This window comes from Hypanus sabinus, chromosome 14, assembly GCF_030144855.1.
Source record: "Hypanus sabinus isolate sHypSab1 chromosome 14, sHypSab1.hap1, whole genome shotgun sequence".
Taxonomy (NCBI): domain Eukaryota; kingdom Metazoa; phylum Chordata; class Chondrichthyes; order Myliobatiformes; family Dasyatidae; genus Hypanus; species Hypanus sabinus.
The window spans coordinates 99395827-99408992 of NC_082719.1; the positions used below are offsets into that span (position 1 = coordinate 99395827).

A 13166-nucleotide genomic window follows, 5' to 3' on the forward strand; every position below is an offset into this window, starting at 1 on the left:
CAGTTTATTGTTTTAAGTTCATCATTCCTTGATGAAATTATCATCCGGTGCTTTTGAATAGTGTTTTTTTTATTGTAGTTGTAAATTATAGGTTGCTCAAGGTGTTGATATACTGTACATTGTGTTAGGGATGGGAGCTCATGGTCTTGCCTTCTTTCTCAGAATTAATATCATAGAGTCATAGAAAATTACAGCGCAGAGACAGGCCCTTCAGCCCATCCAGTCTGTGCCAACCAATTTAAACTTCCTTGTCCCATCAACCTGCGCCTGGACCATAGCCTTCTTTATCCCTCCCATCCATGTACCTATCCAAACTTCTCTTAAATGTTGAAATACAACCCGCATCCACCACTTGCACAGCTCGTTCCACACTATCACACCCTTTGAGTGAAGAGCGGATCCCTGGCCTATGCCATGAAATTTGTTGTTTGGCCACAGTAGTATATTCCAATGCATTATATATTTTTTTTAAATTATAACTTACAATAAGAAATATATTTTCAAAACTTAAATTAAGTAGTGCAAAAAGAGCAAACAAAAATAGTGAGGTAGTGTTCATGGGTTCATTGTCTGTTCAGAATTCTGATGGTGGAGGGAACAAAGATGTTACTGAAATGTTGAGTGTGTGTCTTCAGGCTCCAGTAATCCCTCCCTGATGGCAGCAATGAAAAGAGGGCATGTCCTGAGTGATGAGGATCCTTAATGATGGATGCCATATTTTGAAGGTTTCCTCAGTGCTAGGGAATATAGTGCCCATGATGGAGCTGGCTGAGTTTACAACTTTCTGCAGCTTTTTCCAATCCTGTGTATCTCTCTCCCTCTTTAAAATTTTCCATAAGGTATAGCTGGTCCCAGTGAGACAGCTGTCGGATCGGCACCAAACAATACCACAGGTGCTACAAGGGAAGTTTAAGGGGCAGATTAACTTACGATACACTTGCACACTAACCATTTCTCAACTGTCATTGGCTGAGGCTCTTGAAAAATTCCCTTGCCACCTTTATAAGTTTGCAAGTAATACAGAGATCTAAAAGGAACTAAAAATAACTGAACAAAATAACGTTGAGAAAGAAGGTTGTTGCATTGTCTTGTCATTCAGCGCTCAGATTGTACAACACTTACGCCAAAATATGTTGCTTAGTTTCAATCTGTCTTAGAATAATTTCATATATGTGTTTGTTCATTATGTGCCATGATGTATGACTCAGCAATCATGGTCTAATGACCACTTTTGTACTTGGCAAATTTTTCTACAGAAGTAGCTTGCCATTACCTTCTTCTGGGCAGTGTCTTTACAAGATGGGTGACATGAGCTATTATCAATACTCTTCAGAGATTGTCATATGCACCAACTGCCCAGACGACCTGTTCCATTGGCTTCATGTGACCCTGATCGGGGTGTGGTTACAGGTGCTATTCCTTGCCCAAGGATGACCTGAGGGGAGGAACTCCTTACACCTCCACTCTGCCACTCTTTCTTAGATAAGGGGCCCAAAACTGCTCACCGTACTCCAAATGCCGTCTAACCAGTGCCTTATGAAGCTTCAGTGTTACATTCTTGTACTTACATTCTGATCCTCTTGAAATGAATGCTAACATTGCATTTGTCTTTCTTACCTCTAACAAAATGCTTCATGAATTTGATAGTGTATTTCTCCGCTGCCTCTTAAGACAGTGCATTTCTGACTGCAACTACTCTGTCTGAAATCATCCCTCTCACATCCCTTCTAAACCTCTTAACCCTAAGCTCTGCACATCTTTTATATTATTTAGTGTTACAGCACAGAACAGGTCCTTTTGGCCCTCATAGAGTCATAGAAAACTACAGAACAAAACAGGCCCTTCAGCCCATCTAGACCATACCAAGCCATTTAAACTGCCTACTCCCATCGACCTGCACCAGGACCATAGCCCTCCATATCCCTACTATCCATTAACCTATCCAAATTTCTCTTAAATGTAGAAATTCCACTTGCATGGACCACTTACAGTGGCAGCTTGTTCCATGCTCTCATGACCCCCTGAGTGAAGTAGTTTCTCCATGTTTACCCTAAACTTCTCAACTTTCACCCCTAACCCATGGCTTCTGATTGTCATCTCACCCAACCGTAGTGGAAAAAGCCAGCTTGCATTTGAGCACACCCCCAGCAATCCACCAGATTAACCCTAGCATGATCACAGGATAATTTCCAAAGACATCCTGGTCATTGTAATGTATGAGGAAACCAGAGCACCTGAGGGGAAACCACAGGAGCACATGGGGAGCACACACGAAGCACCTGGGGGCATGTGGGAAGCACATGGGAGTACACGGGAGCACACGGGAAGAACAGACAGACTTACTGACAGAGAACGGTGGAATTCAACTCCATACTCCAATGCTGGGAGCTATAACAGCAGCGGACTAACCACTGCACCACTATGGCACCTTTCTCTCAGTAGTGTATAATCCAAAGTTTTGGAGAAAGTTCCTCACCATCTCCCGCACTACCAAATAGTATACTTTATTTTCTGTTGTTCAGTATAGTGATGTTGAGTAAATGGGCTGCTTGTTTACTGTTCCAATGCTTTCCAATCAGCTTTAAAGATATATTAGCTATATCCAACACAATGATAGTCTTGTACTTGTAAACAAAAGCAACGCTTTGAAATATGCTCTATTAGAGTGAGATATAGTTGTGCTATTTTAAAATTGTATGAGATCAGTAGCATAAACACAAGAACTGTAGGTGCTGAAAACCCAGAGCAATACACACAAAATGCTGGAGGAATTCAGTAGGTCAGGCAGCATCTGTGGAGAGAAATGAACAGTTGACAGTTCGGCCCGAGACTGGAAAGGAAGAGGGAAGATGTGAGAATAAAAAGGTGGGGGGAGGCGTGAAGCCAGGTGAGTAGGAAAAGCCAGGTGAGAGGAATTAATCTGATAGGAGAAGAGACTGGACCAGGGGAGAAAGGGAAGGAGGAAGCACCAGGAGGAGGTGATGAGCAGTTGACGAGAGAGGTAATAAGCCAGAGGGAGAAGGGTCCAGGAGGAGGTGATAGGCAGGTGAGGGGAAGAGGTAAAAGGCCAGAGAGAGGAATAGAAGAATAGAGGAGGGGGAGGGAAGAATACCAGAAAGAGGAACCAATGTTCATGCCATTGGGTTGGAGGCTACCTCGGTGGAGTATTCCCATTTCCATTCCAACATCTCAGTCCAGGGCCTCCTCTTTTGCCACGGTGAGGTCACTCTCAGCATGAAGGAGCAGCATCTCATATTCTGTCTGGCTAGCCTCCAATCTGACGGCATGAACATCGATTTCTCCAGCCCCTGCTAATGTTTTTTTCTGCTCCCCATTCCCTCTTCGTCTATTCCACGGTCTGGCCTCTTACTTCTTCTCATCACCTGCCTCTAGTGCCCCTCCTCCTCCTCCTCCTCTTTCTCCCATGGTCCACTCTCCTCTCCTATAGATTCCTTTTCCTCCTCTCACCTCTCGGGATTCTTGGTGGCAACCATGATGTTGTGTCCTAGCTGTCTAGATACACAAGCCTGGGCAGTACAATGTGGAGAGAAAGCTGCTGCCCATGTGGCAAGCTCCCCTCTCCACACACCTGATGAACCCAGAGGAACTCCAGGAACAATACACCTGCAGTGTTGCGGGAGTTGCCAGTCAGCATTGCACTCAACGTAGGACTGCCTTGGGGACTCCAGCTCCGGAATTTTCCCTCGGGGGGCTTGCTCCTGAAGCCTTCCCACAGGTCGGTATAGCCGCAAGGCAGCAGAGGTTTGAGATCAGAGTTTTCTTTCTCCTAGGTGAGCTGCCAACTGCGGCTGACGAACCCCACCCGCCCGAAGTGACTGGTTTTAGGGTGCCATTTAACTGGCCATTGCCCCTTCTCCTGTCAGTAGAAATGGTTCTGCCAGACTTAATAGCTAAGCCACAGGTGAAAACCAGCAGCTGGACTTGTCAGAGGCTATCTTGGGCATTAATAGATAGTGGGATCTTAACCCCACTCTCACCCCTTGCTATGCCAACCTTAAGGAACCAACATACAGTATATGTACATTGATAAAAAATTTCCTTTAAACTTTGAATTTTAGTTAATTCCAGACCTCAATGGCTTACATTCTACATTGTTGGTCTAACAGTGGCATGGATCTGAACTCAAGCTAGTGACTGGAGGAAAGTTAATAAAATTCCTTCTGGCGTACAACAAGCACTTCAGGAAATCTGCTCGACATTTTGTGGTTGCAGCGAGCGGAGACCCTGGTGTCATGGTGTCTCTGCTGTCACTGTCAAAAGCTTAGCTGGCATTTCACAAGAAAAAATGGCAGGTGAAGATTTTGTTTTATTCCCTAAAATGAAAATCTGATGCCAGTTCTGAATTCCTTTAGGATTGTTGGTAAATAGCGAGGGAATTGTGAAGCCCACAATTAAGCATATGGGCATTAAGATAATTGTCAGTTTAGTTTATGGACATGATAGAAGACAGATGGAAATGAATTACTAGCCTCCACAGAGGCACACTGAGAGATGAATTGACGTTTTACCTGGCTGAACTGCTCTGCCATGTTGTTTGTCACTAAATGATGTACTTGGATGTACTTTATGTCGTGTGTGTTTGTGTGCGTGTGTGAGAGAGAAAGTATGATTGCGCCCTCTAGAGAACAGGGATAAACACTGCACGGGTCTGTAAATCTTTTCCAAATAACGTTTCTTCTTCTAGTGTGAAATCTGTTCAAAAGGGAGATTTTTGATTAGATCAGGGATTCCCAATCTGGAGCCGACAGACCCCTTGTTTAATGTTGTTGGTTCATGGCCTAAAAAAATGTGGGAACCCCTGGATTGGATCATATTAGAATGTTCCTTGATAAAATCATTTTTCAACTGTGTTGGGCATAAGTTTGCTTATGCATGTTTGGTTAAATATTGCACATATTTAAAAATGCTTTACTCTTCATATATTACACATTCAAAATTCAATCATTAACAAGCGACGTTCTGCAGATGTTGGAGATTGATGTAACACGCACAAGGTGCTGGAAGAACACAGCAGGCCAGGCATCATCTATGGAAAAGAGCAAACAGTCGATGTTTCCGGCCAAGATGTCAAATGTATACACTTTTCCATAGATGCTGCTCGGCCTGCTCCAGCATTTTCAGAGTTCCTCTGTGTGTGTTGCATCCAACATTCAAGATAGTTTAATGTTACTTGCAGTACACAAGTGTAAAGGAGAACAAAATAATTGTTACTCCTGACCCAAATCAGCACAAAAAAGCACAATAAGATAAAGAACTCAATAATAATAAAAAACACAATAAATATAAATACAATCAATATATTTATATAAGCTATCCTATGTATGTCCATAAAGTGACACTAGTGTTTGTACATAAGGTGACTGACAGGAAATGATAAAGTAGTGGTGGTTGGGGGTGTGGAGGGGTGAGTAGTGGGTGGAGGTGATGATCAGCCTTACTACTTGGGGAAAATAACTTTATGAGTCTGGTGGCCCTGGCATGGATGCTATATAGCCTCCTCCCTGATGGGTGTGGGGCAAACAGATGCATCCATTAATGAAATATATTATTGCTTGGTTCAAACAAAAACATGGAAGGGAATATTAGGCTCGGGTTAAATTGGTGGGTTGCGGGGCAGCACGACTCATTGGGCCGGAAAATCCTGTTCCACACTGTGTCCCTAAATAAAATAAAATAAATAAATAAGCCTATTTGGGTACAAGAATATAATTAGTTAGGCCTAATGTGCACATCCTTTTTGATGCAACTATCCCACCAAAATTCAGACAAGATTTTCGGAAAGGCTTCTTTCCCTTTGCCATCAGATTTCCAAAAGGTCCCTGAACGGCATTTCACCAGAGCGACACACACAAGCACAAAATGCTGGAGGAACTCAGCATGTCAGGCAGCATCTATAGAGAGGAATAAACAGCCGTCACCCTTCATGAGGGTCGCTGAAAATCCAGCATCTGCAGAATTTCTTGTGTTTTAAGATTTTCTACCTCACTGTCTTTTTCATTATTTTTATTATAACTTACAGTAATTTTTTATGTATTGCGCTATACTGTTGCCAAAAAATAAATTTCCTGACATATGTCAGTGACAGTAATTTGCTTGAAGTGAACAAAAATTACCATTTCTCAGCTGAAGAAAGTAATCAGAATGACAACCGGTGGAATGTATTTCAAAAGTCACCTCTGAAAATTGTTTGGAGCCATTCAGCATTAAGATCGTAGCATCTCTTTCTCCGACAACTGTTCTTATCACCTTCATAGGAGCTATCGTGATACAGAGTTGGGCTTGAAAGAAATAATTCCCACAAAGCCTCCTCCAAGGTTATTCTGAGGTGGTAAAAGTCTTTAGTCACAGCAGTGTAACTATTATAGGCTTGTTTCAAATGGCACTTATTCAGTGGCTGAACTCTAGTGTTAATACTTTCAATCCAAATTTCCCTCCACTTTACATTGCTGGTAACTTCACTCGTCTCAACACTGAACTGATTCTGCAATCTATGGACTCACTTTCAAGGACTCTTTAACTCATATTCTCAGTATAATCTGTTCACTTATTTATTATATTCTTTATTTGGAAGTTTGTCTTTTGCACATTGGTTGTTTGTCAGTCTTGGTGTGTAGTTTTTCATTTATTCTACTGTATTTCTTTGTTCTACTGTGAATGCCTTCAATAAAATGAATCTCAGTACTATATCATGACTTTGATAATGAATTTATTTTGAACTTTAATGATTTACTGACAGATCTTGTCTTCTGCCCATTTATGCAATACTGGTCTCAGAGGCACCAGCATTTCTCTGTCACAGACTGAAGGGGTTGTAATGAAAATATTTTAAAATTTGTTATTTGTTCTTTTCTGGCTCAGCAGTAAGAGGAATCTACAAACAAAGGATGTGCTTTAATAGAGTTAAAGAGTAAAATACTGAAAGCAAGAAATTTGGTTAATAAACTATTAAATGAGAAGTAATATTTATCAGCCTTTCAACAGCTTCTCTCTCTCCCCCCCCCCCCCGTTTGTCTGTCTTTCTCATTGTCTCTCTCACTCTCTCCCTCTGTCTCTCTCTTGCTCAAACTCCTCTCCCCCCTCTCACTCATCTCTCTCTATCTTTCTCTGTTTCACTCTCTCCCTCTGTCTCTCTCTTTCTTTCTCTCTCTGTCTGTCTCTCTCTTCCTCTCACCCCCTCTCCCTCTCCCCCCTCTCCATCATCTTCTCTCCCTCTGTTCCTCTGTCCAACTGTCACAGCTAGCCATAGCCTAGTCTAAGAAAATATTTCCCCCCATTGCACAAAGAAGTTGCCCCCTTTTTATACCTTTCAAGGCCCCTTCAAAAACCTAACAATGCTTTTCCAGACAAGTTTGTTTTTTTACCATTATTCATTCTCAAGGTTGTAGACCAGTACTCAATCTAAGTTCCCAAACCACTGCTGGTGACTGGATCCCTTGCACTTTTTCAAGATATTCCCACATCCCAGACGAACACCATTTGGCGTTACAATAGCAAGGAGGAATCAAAGTTAACTCTTTCCTTACAGAGGTTACTGACTACAGAGCTGAGATTCCATTGCCCTCGGGCTTGGGAAGAATCCATGTTTTAACCCCCGATGACTAAACAGTGAATTATTGCACCTTTAAAAAGTAGATCACCCTAGGAAGGAAGTAGTATTATTTTTATAAGGCACTTCATCGTGTACCCAGGATGACTCAAAGCCTTACTCATACAGTGACTGTGACTTGACTGGAACTTTGAGTTGTGTCAAACTGATCTTGTGTTGGGTAATGTGGCCGCTGGCACTGCATGACTTGGTTGCACAATCTAAAGTGAATTCAGGATTAAGTAATGATCTTGGTTGAGGGAAGTACCTCTGGGCGTTGGCATTAAAAACAGCATACAAAACCACAACTCTGAACTGACTCAGTAACCTACGGTCTCACTCTCAAGCTCTCTTTTACAAATCACGTTCTTAGTAATTTTTTATTAGCCAGGAGAATGAGCTCAAGAGCTTCAAGGTAATGTTGCAGCTCTATAGAACTCCAGTTAGATCACACTGAGAGTATTGTGTTCTGTTCTGATCACCTCATTATAGGAAAGATGTGGAAGATTTAGAGAAGATGCAGAGGAGATTTAGCAGGATGCCACCTGGATTAAAGAGCCTGTCTCTTTGGAGTGAAGGAAGATGAGATGGCTTGATAGAGGTATACAAGATGATGGGAGGAATAGCCAGAGACTTATTCCCAGGGTAGAAATGTGCTTGTGTATTTAAGAAGTAAGGAAGATCGAAATCAGTCTTTAAGCATTATTTTACACAAAAGCCCAACACATCACTGGCACTAGCCTACCTGCCACCAAGGACAGACTCAATGGGCCAAATGGCCTAATTTTGCTCCTATACCTTAAGAACATATATACAGAAAGGTGCTGAAAAAGGGCCGTTAACATCATGGATTCCACTCTTCCTGCTCATCAACTGTTTGTTCCACTCCCATCAGTGCGGAGGCTACACAGCATCCATGCCAGGACCACCAGATTCAAAACCAGTTTTTATCACCAATTAATAAGACCGATCAACACCTCGACCCACAAATCCAACCAGCACTACTTTATCATTTGCTGCCAGTCACCGTATGTACAGAAATTCTTGAGTTGCATCACATTATGGACATACAATCTATGTGTTTAAGCTATCTTATGTATTTATATTTATTGTGTTTTTATTATTATTGTATTCTTCATCTTACTGTGTTTTTTTGTGCTTCATCAGGCCCAGAGTAACAATTATTTAGTTCCCCTTTACACTTCTGTACTGGAAATGACATCAAACAATCTGGAATCTTAAACAGAATCTGAATAGTATCTGTTGTCCTGACTTCAATGTATGCTGTTATTAAAGTACCTTGACCTCAATGTTACTGTAATCCACACTTTAAGCTGTTATTAAAAATGACCATCTAGAAATTGCTAATCAAGTGGGTGTAAGTAACATTAAGAATATAAAATTTTGGTGCTGCATTGGATCCGGAGTAACGATTATTTTGTTCTGCTTTACACTTGCGTACTGGAAATGACATTAAACCATCTTGAATCTTGAAAAAGGTGATAAATGACTCACGAAATGGGGCTTAAAGGCAGAAATAAATATCTGTGGGCTGAACTCTGAAAATTTCCACCCAGATTGTATGAAAGTAAGAATGTGGTGAGAAGTGAAGCAGAATTAATGGAAGAGTGGCATAATTATTAGCTGAGCTAAGGTTATCCAGCTAAATGGTATTGCCATGACAGTCACAATGATTAGTATCATGGCTCTGCACAGTTGGATATTTCATTACAACATTTAAAATAAAGTATACTTTAATACCAGCCTGACATACACTTTGTAGCAACACTCACTTTTCTCAATTCGTTCCAGTGGTTAAAGTCATCTTGCAAAATAGAACCAAAAAAAACCTGATTAGAACAAGTCATTAAAGTGGAGCTAGAACTACACTCCGTGGCCACCTTACCAGGTACCTCCTGTACTTAATAAAGTGGCCGCTGAGTCTTTTTTTTGTGTGTGTGTGTTTGTGGTCTCCTGCTGCTGTAGCCCATCCAGTTCGAGTTTCGACACGTTGGGCATTCAGAGATGCTCTTCTGCACACCACTGTTGTAGTGTGTGGCTATTTGAGTTACCGTCGCCTTCCTGTCAAATTGAACCAGACTAGCTATTCTCCCCTGACCTCTTGTATAAACAAGGCATTTTCATCCACAGAACTGCAGCTCTCTGCATGTTTTTGCTTTGCTTTTTTGCATCATTCTCTGTAAATTTGCTGTGCATGAAAATCCCAAGAGATCAGCCATTTCTGATATACTCGAACCACCCCGTCCAGCACCAACAATCATTCCATGGTCAGTCTCTTTGAGCGCACTCTGTGGTTTGGCCTGAACAACAACTGAACCTCTGGATGATACCTGCCTGTGCTGCCTGATTGGCTGATTAGATATTTGCATTAATGTACAGGTCTAGCTAGTAAGTGGCCTTTGAGTGTTTGACCTTAGTGACGTCTGTTGTAACTTAGTAGTTATACAGCAAGACCATTGACAAAAGAATGATGAAACATTAGCTTCGTTAGTCACACATACTGAAAAGTGTGCCATTTGCGTCAACAACCACCACAGTCCTCGGATATGCTGGGGGCCGCCCACAAGTACTGACAACATAGCATGACCCCAGCTTACTAACTCTGCAGAGGGCAACTGGAGCATCCGGATGAAACCCATATGGTCACAGGAAGAATGTACTATCTCCTTATAGCCAGTGGTGAGAATTGAACCCCGATCGGTTGCTGGCACTGCAAAGGATTTCACTAACTGCTACTCTATCATGCCACCCTACCAGATAATTGGGAGATAGCTCTAGCCATGAAGTCTGTGAAGATCAGAGGCTACACAGTACCTTCTGAATTGAATTGTCTAGTAATCTCGCCTGTGTTACTTTGTCATTGCCCTTGGTAGTCATGCCATCTTTGAAATAATTTAAAACAAGTTCTTAATGTTATTTATGCCTATTTGTTTAGCAATCTCTACTTCAAGTTTAAGTCTATTGTCATCTGATTGTATAAATATATACAACCAAAGAAAACGACGATCTTCCAGATCATGGTGCACCGACAAAACATATCACACAGAGCATATGCAGTAATGCAAAATATTACCATCAATAATTTAATAAAATAAAATTCCTGTGGTAAAGTACAGCAGAGGTAAACAGCTCGCTGTCCTAGTGACGAGACCTTGATGATGGCAGGGCATTCGTTAGTCAAGACCTAGCAGTCCTAGTCCTGAAGCTGCTGTACCTCTTTTCTGCTATTGGTGGGTCAGAGGGATTGTGGGATGGGTGGTAGAGATCCTCACCAATGCTTCAGGCTCTTCATCTGCAGTGCCCTGGTAAATATCATAAATGGGAGTGGGGAGAGGGTTATTTTGTGTAGAATGCATGACAATTTAATATGAAGATTGAAGTAACATTGAGATTGAAGAACTTCCATCTGTTGCATTGGCCAGAACGACAAAATCTTTTCAGTCTCTGCAACGTTCAATGTTGTAAATATAGCCTTTCTGTTTTATTTTTGAAGCATCTTGTACAGTACTGTGTAAAAAAAATCTTAGGTGTCTCTGTGTATATATAGCTAGGGTACCATTTGTCAACATGAAGTGGAGAGCGAGTTTGTAAATCTGATGGGGGCAAAGGATGTTGTGATGGAGGTGCTGTGGGGAGGGTATAGTGGGTTGGGGGATAGTGCAGGTGCAGACACACCCAGTCCTGAGACACCAGGCAAGGTCATTTGTTTCTAAACAATTGGTTTATTGATCATTACAGAGTGTCCCTCTGGTGCTTCCCACTCCTTCCCCTCTCCCTTCCCCTTTTCTCAACTATGATTCCCCTCTCTCTACTCCCTTCAACAATAAATACCCATTTCAGAATCATGAAATGTGGTTTTTTTTGTAACAGCAGTAAGGTGCAATTACTATAGTGCTGTACAAAAATGTTAGGCACGCTTGCTATGGGTATATGCCTGAGTCTTTTCCACTATACTGTACCTTGATATCGCAGCGTACAAGTGCACTGGAAAGTCCTAGGTTTGTTTGTGGGTCTGTGGTGCTTACTAAGTGGGCTTGTTAGGCTGGAACGATCTGTTACCATATATATAAAAAAAAATTCAACCAGGGTGGTTGAAGAGGGACTACAATTGGACATCATAGTGAAGCTCTTAGATAGGCACATGGAGGGAGAGACTGATCTTTGGAGTAGGTTAAAAAGTCAGCACAACATCGTGAGCCAAAGGGCCTGTACAATCTTGTGTTCTGTAAATGAGGACTAGGAAAAGGCAAGGTACAATGTATGCAGAGCACACAAGGATCATGGTGTTTGTATAATGCAGAGTTGACGGTTTCCCTGTATGCTACCATACCAGGTAGGTTATGCACAGTTAAGTCTAGTGTTTGCAACAGAGGCAAGCTCTGCACATGTCTTATACAGAGACTGTGGATGTAGAAAATTAAAGTTCAAAGTAAATTTATTATCAAAGTACGTATTGTCCTCATATACAAAAAAAGTACAGTAATAATAAATAAATAAGCAATAAATATCAAGAACATGAGATGAAGAGTCTTTCAAAGTCAGTCCATAGGTTGTGAAAACGGTTCAACGTCGGGGAGTGTGAAGTTGGTTCAAGAGCCTGATGACTGTTCCTGAACCTGGTGGTGTGAGTCCTGAGGCTCCTGTACCTTATTCCTGAAGCGAGAAGAGAGTATGGTTGTGCCTGTTGATGGACATTGCTTCCCTGCAACAGCACTTCATGTAGAGTTGCTCAGTGGTAGGGAGGGCTTTACCCATGAGAGACTGAGCCGTATGCACTACACGTTGTAGGATTTTCCATGAAAAATAGCATAGGCCCTTCAGTATGGGCCCTTCGGCCCACTGTCTTGTGCTGACCTATGACCTTCATGATCTTTCTAAACCTTCCCTCCTACACAGCCCTTAACCCTCTTCATTATATGCATCTGTATATCTAAGAGCTTCTTGAATGTCCCTATTGTATCAGCCTCTACCGCTGACATCTCTACTAATCTTTCCTCCACTCACCTTAAACTGATGTCCTCAAGAACTCTCCAAGTTATTAATTAGGTGCCATCTGATGGAAACAGTCTAGTTGATCCTGGAGACACAGATATTTAGAACGGTGTTGTTGTTGGTTGACTGACATACCCAATGATGATAGTGAAACCTTTGTGGAAGAGCTTTCAAAGTGGAAACCATGCACTTTCCCTCCCTTAACCTCAAAAGTCTGGGTCCAGTGGCAAGAGTAGTCGGCACAAACTGAGAGCTTCCTTAGCTGTGGTGGATTACCATGATTTCTTCTTTGCCTTTTCATGCCTTCGCTCTCCATGAAGCGTTCCTGGTCATTGATCTCATCCACCCAGTTTGCTGGTGCTGGCTTCACATGCTCGGACAGGCATGACCCTAACATTGAACCCTACTAACATGTGTGATATTTACAGATGAAACAAAAGTTGTTGCTTTAGTCCTAGTCCTGCTGAACGCTCAGTATAATCAAGAACAGGATGAGGGGTGTCAGGGATGCCTCATCATTGTAAATCGCAATTGGCTTGAGATGGAG

The 13166-nt window shown here is 41.9% G+C and overlaps 1 protein-coding gene across 19 annotated transcripts in view; it reads left to right on the forward strand.

Moving 5' to 3' along the window:
- Positions 1-13166, forward strand: part of LOC132405014 (transcription factor 4-like) — a 649090-nt gene that overhangs the window by 620435 nt on the left and 15489 nt on the right. The gene's annotated exons all lie outside the window — the stretch shown is intronic.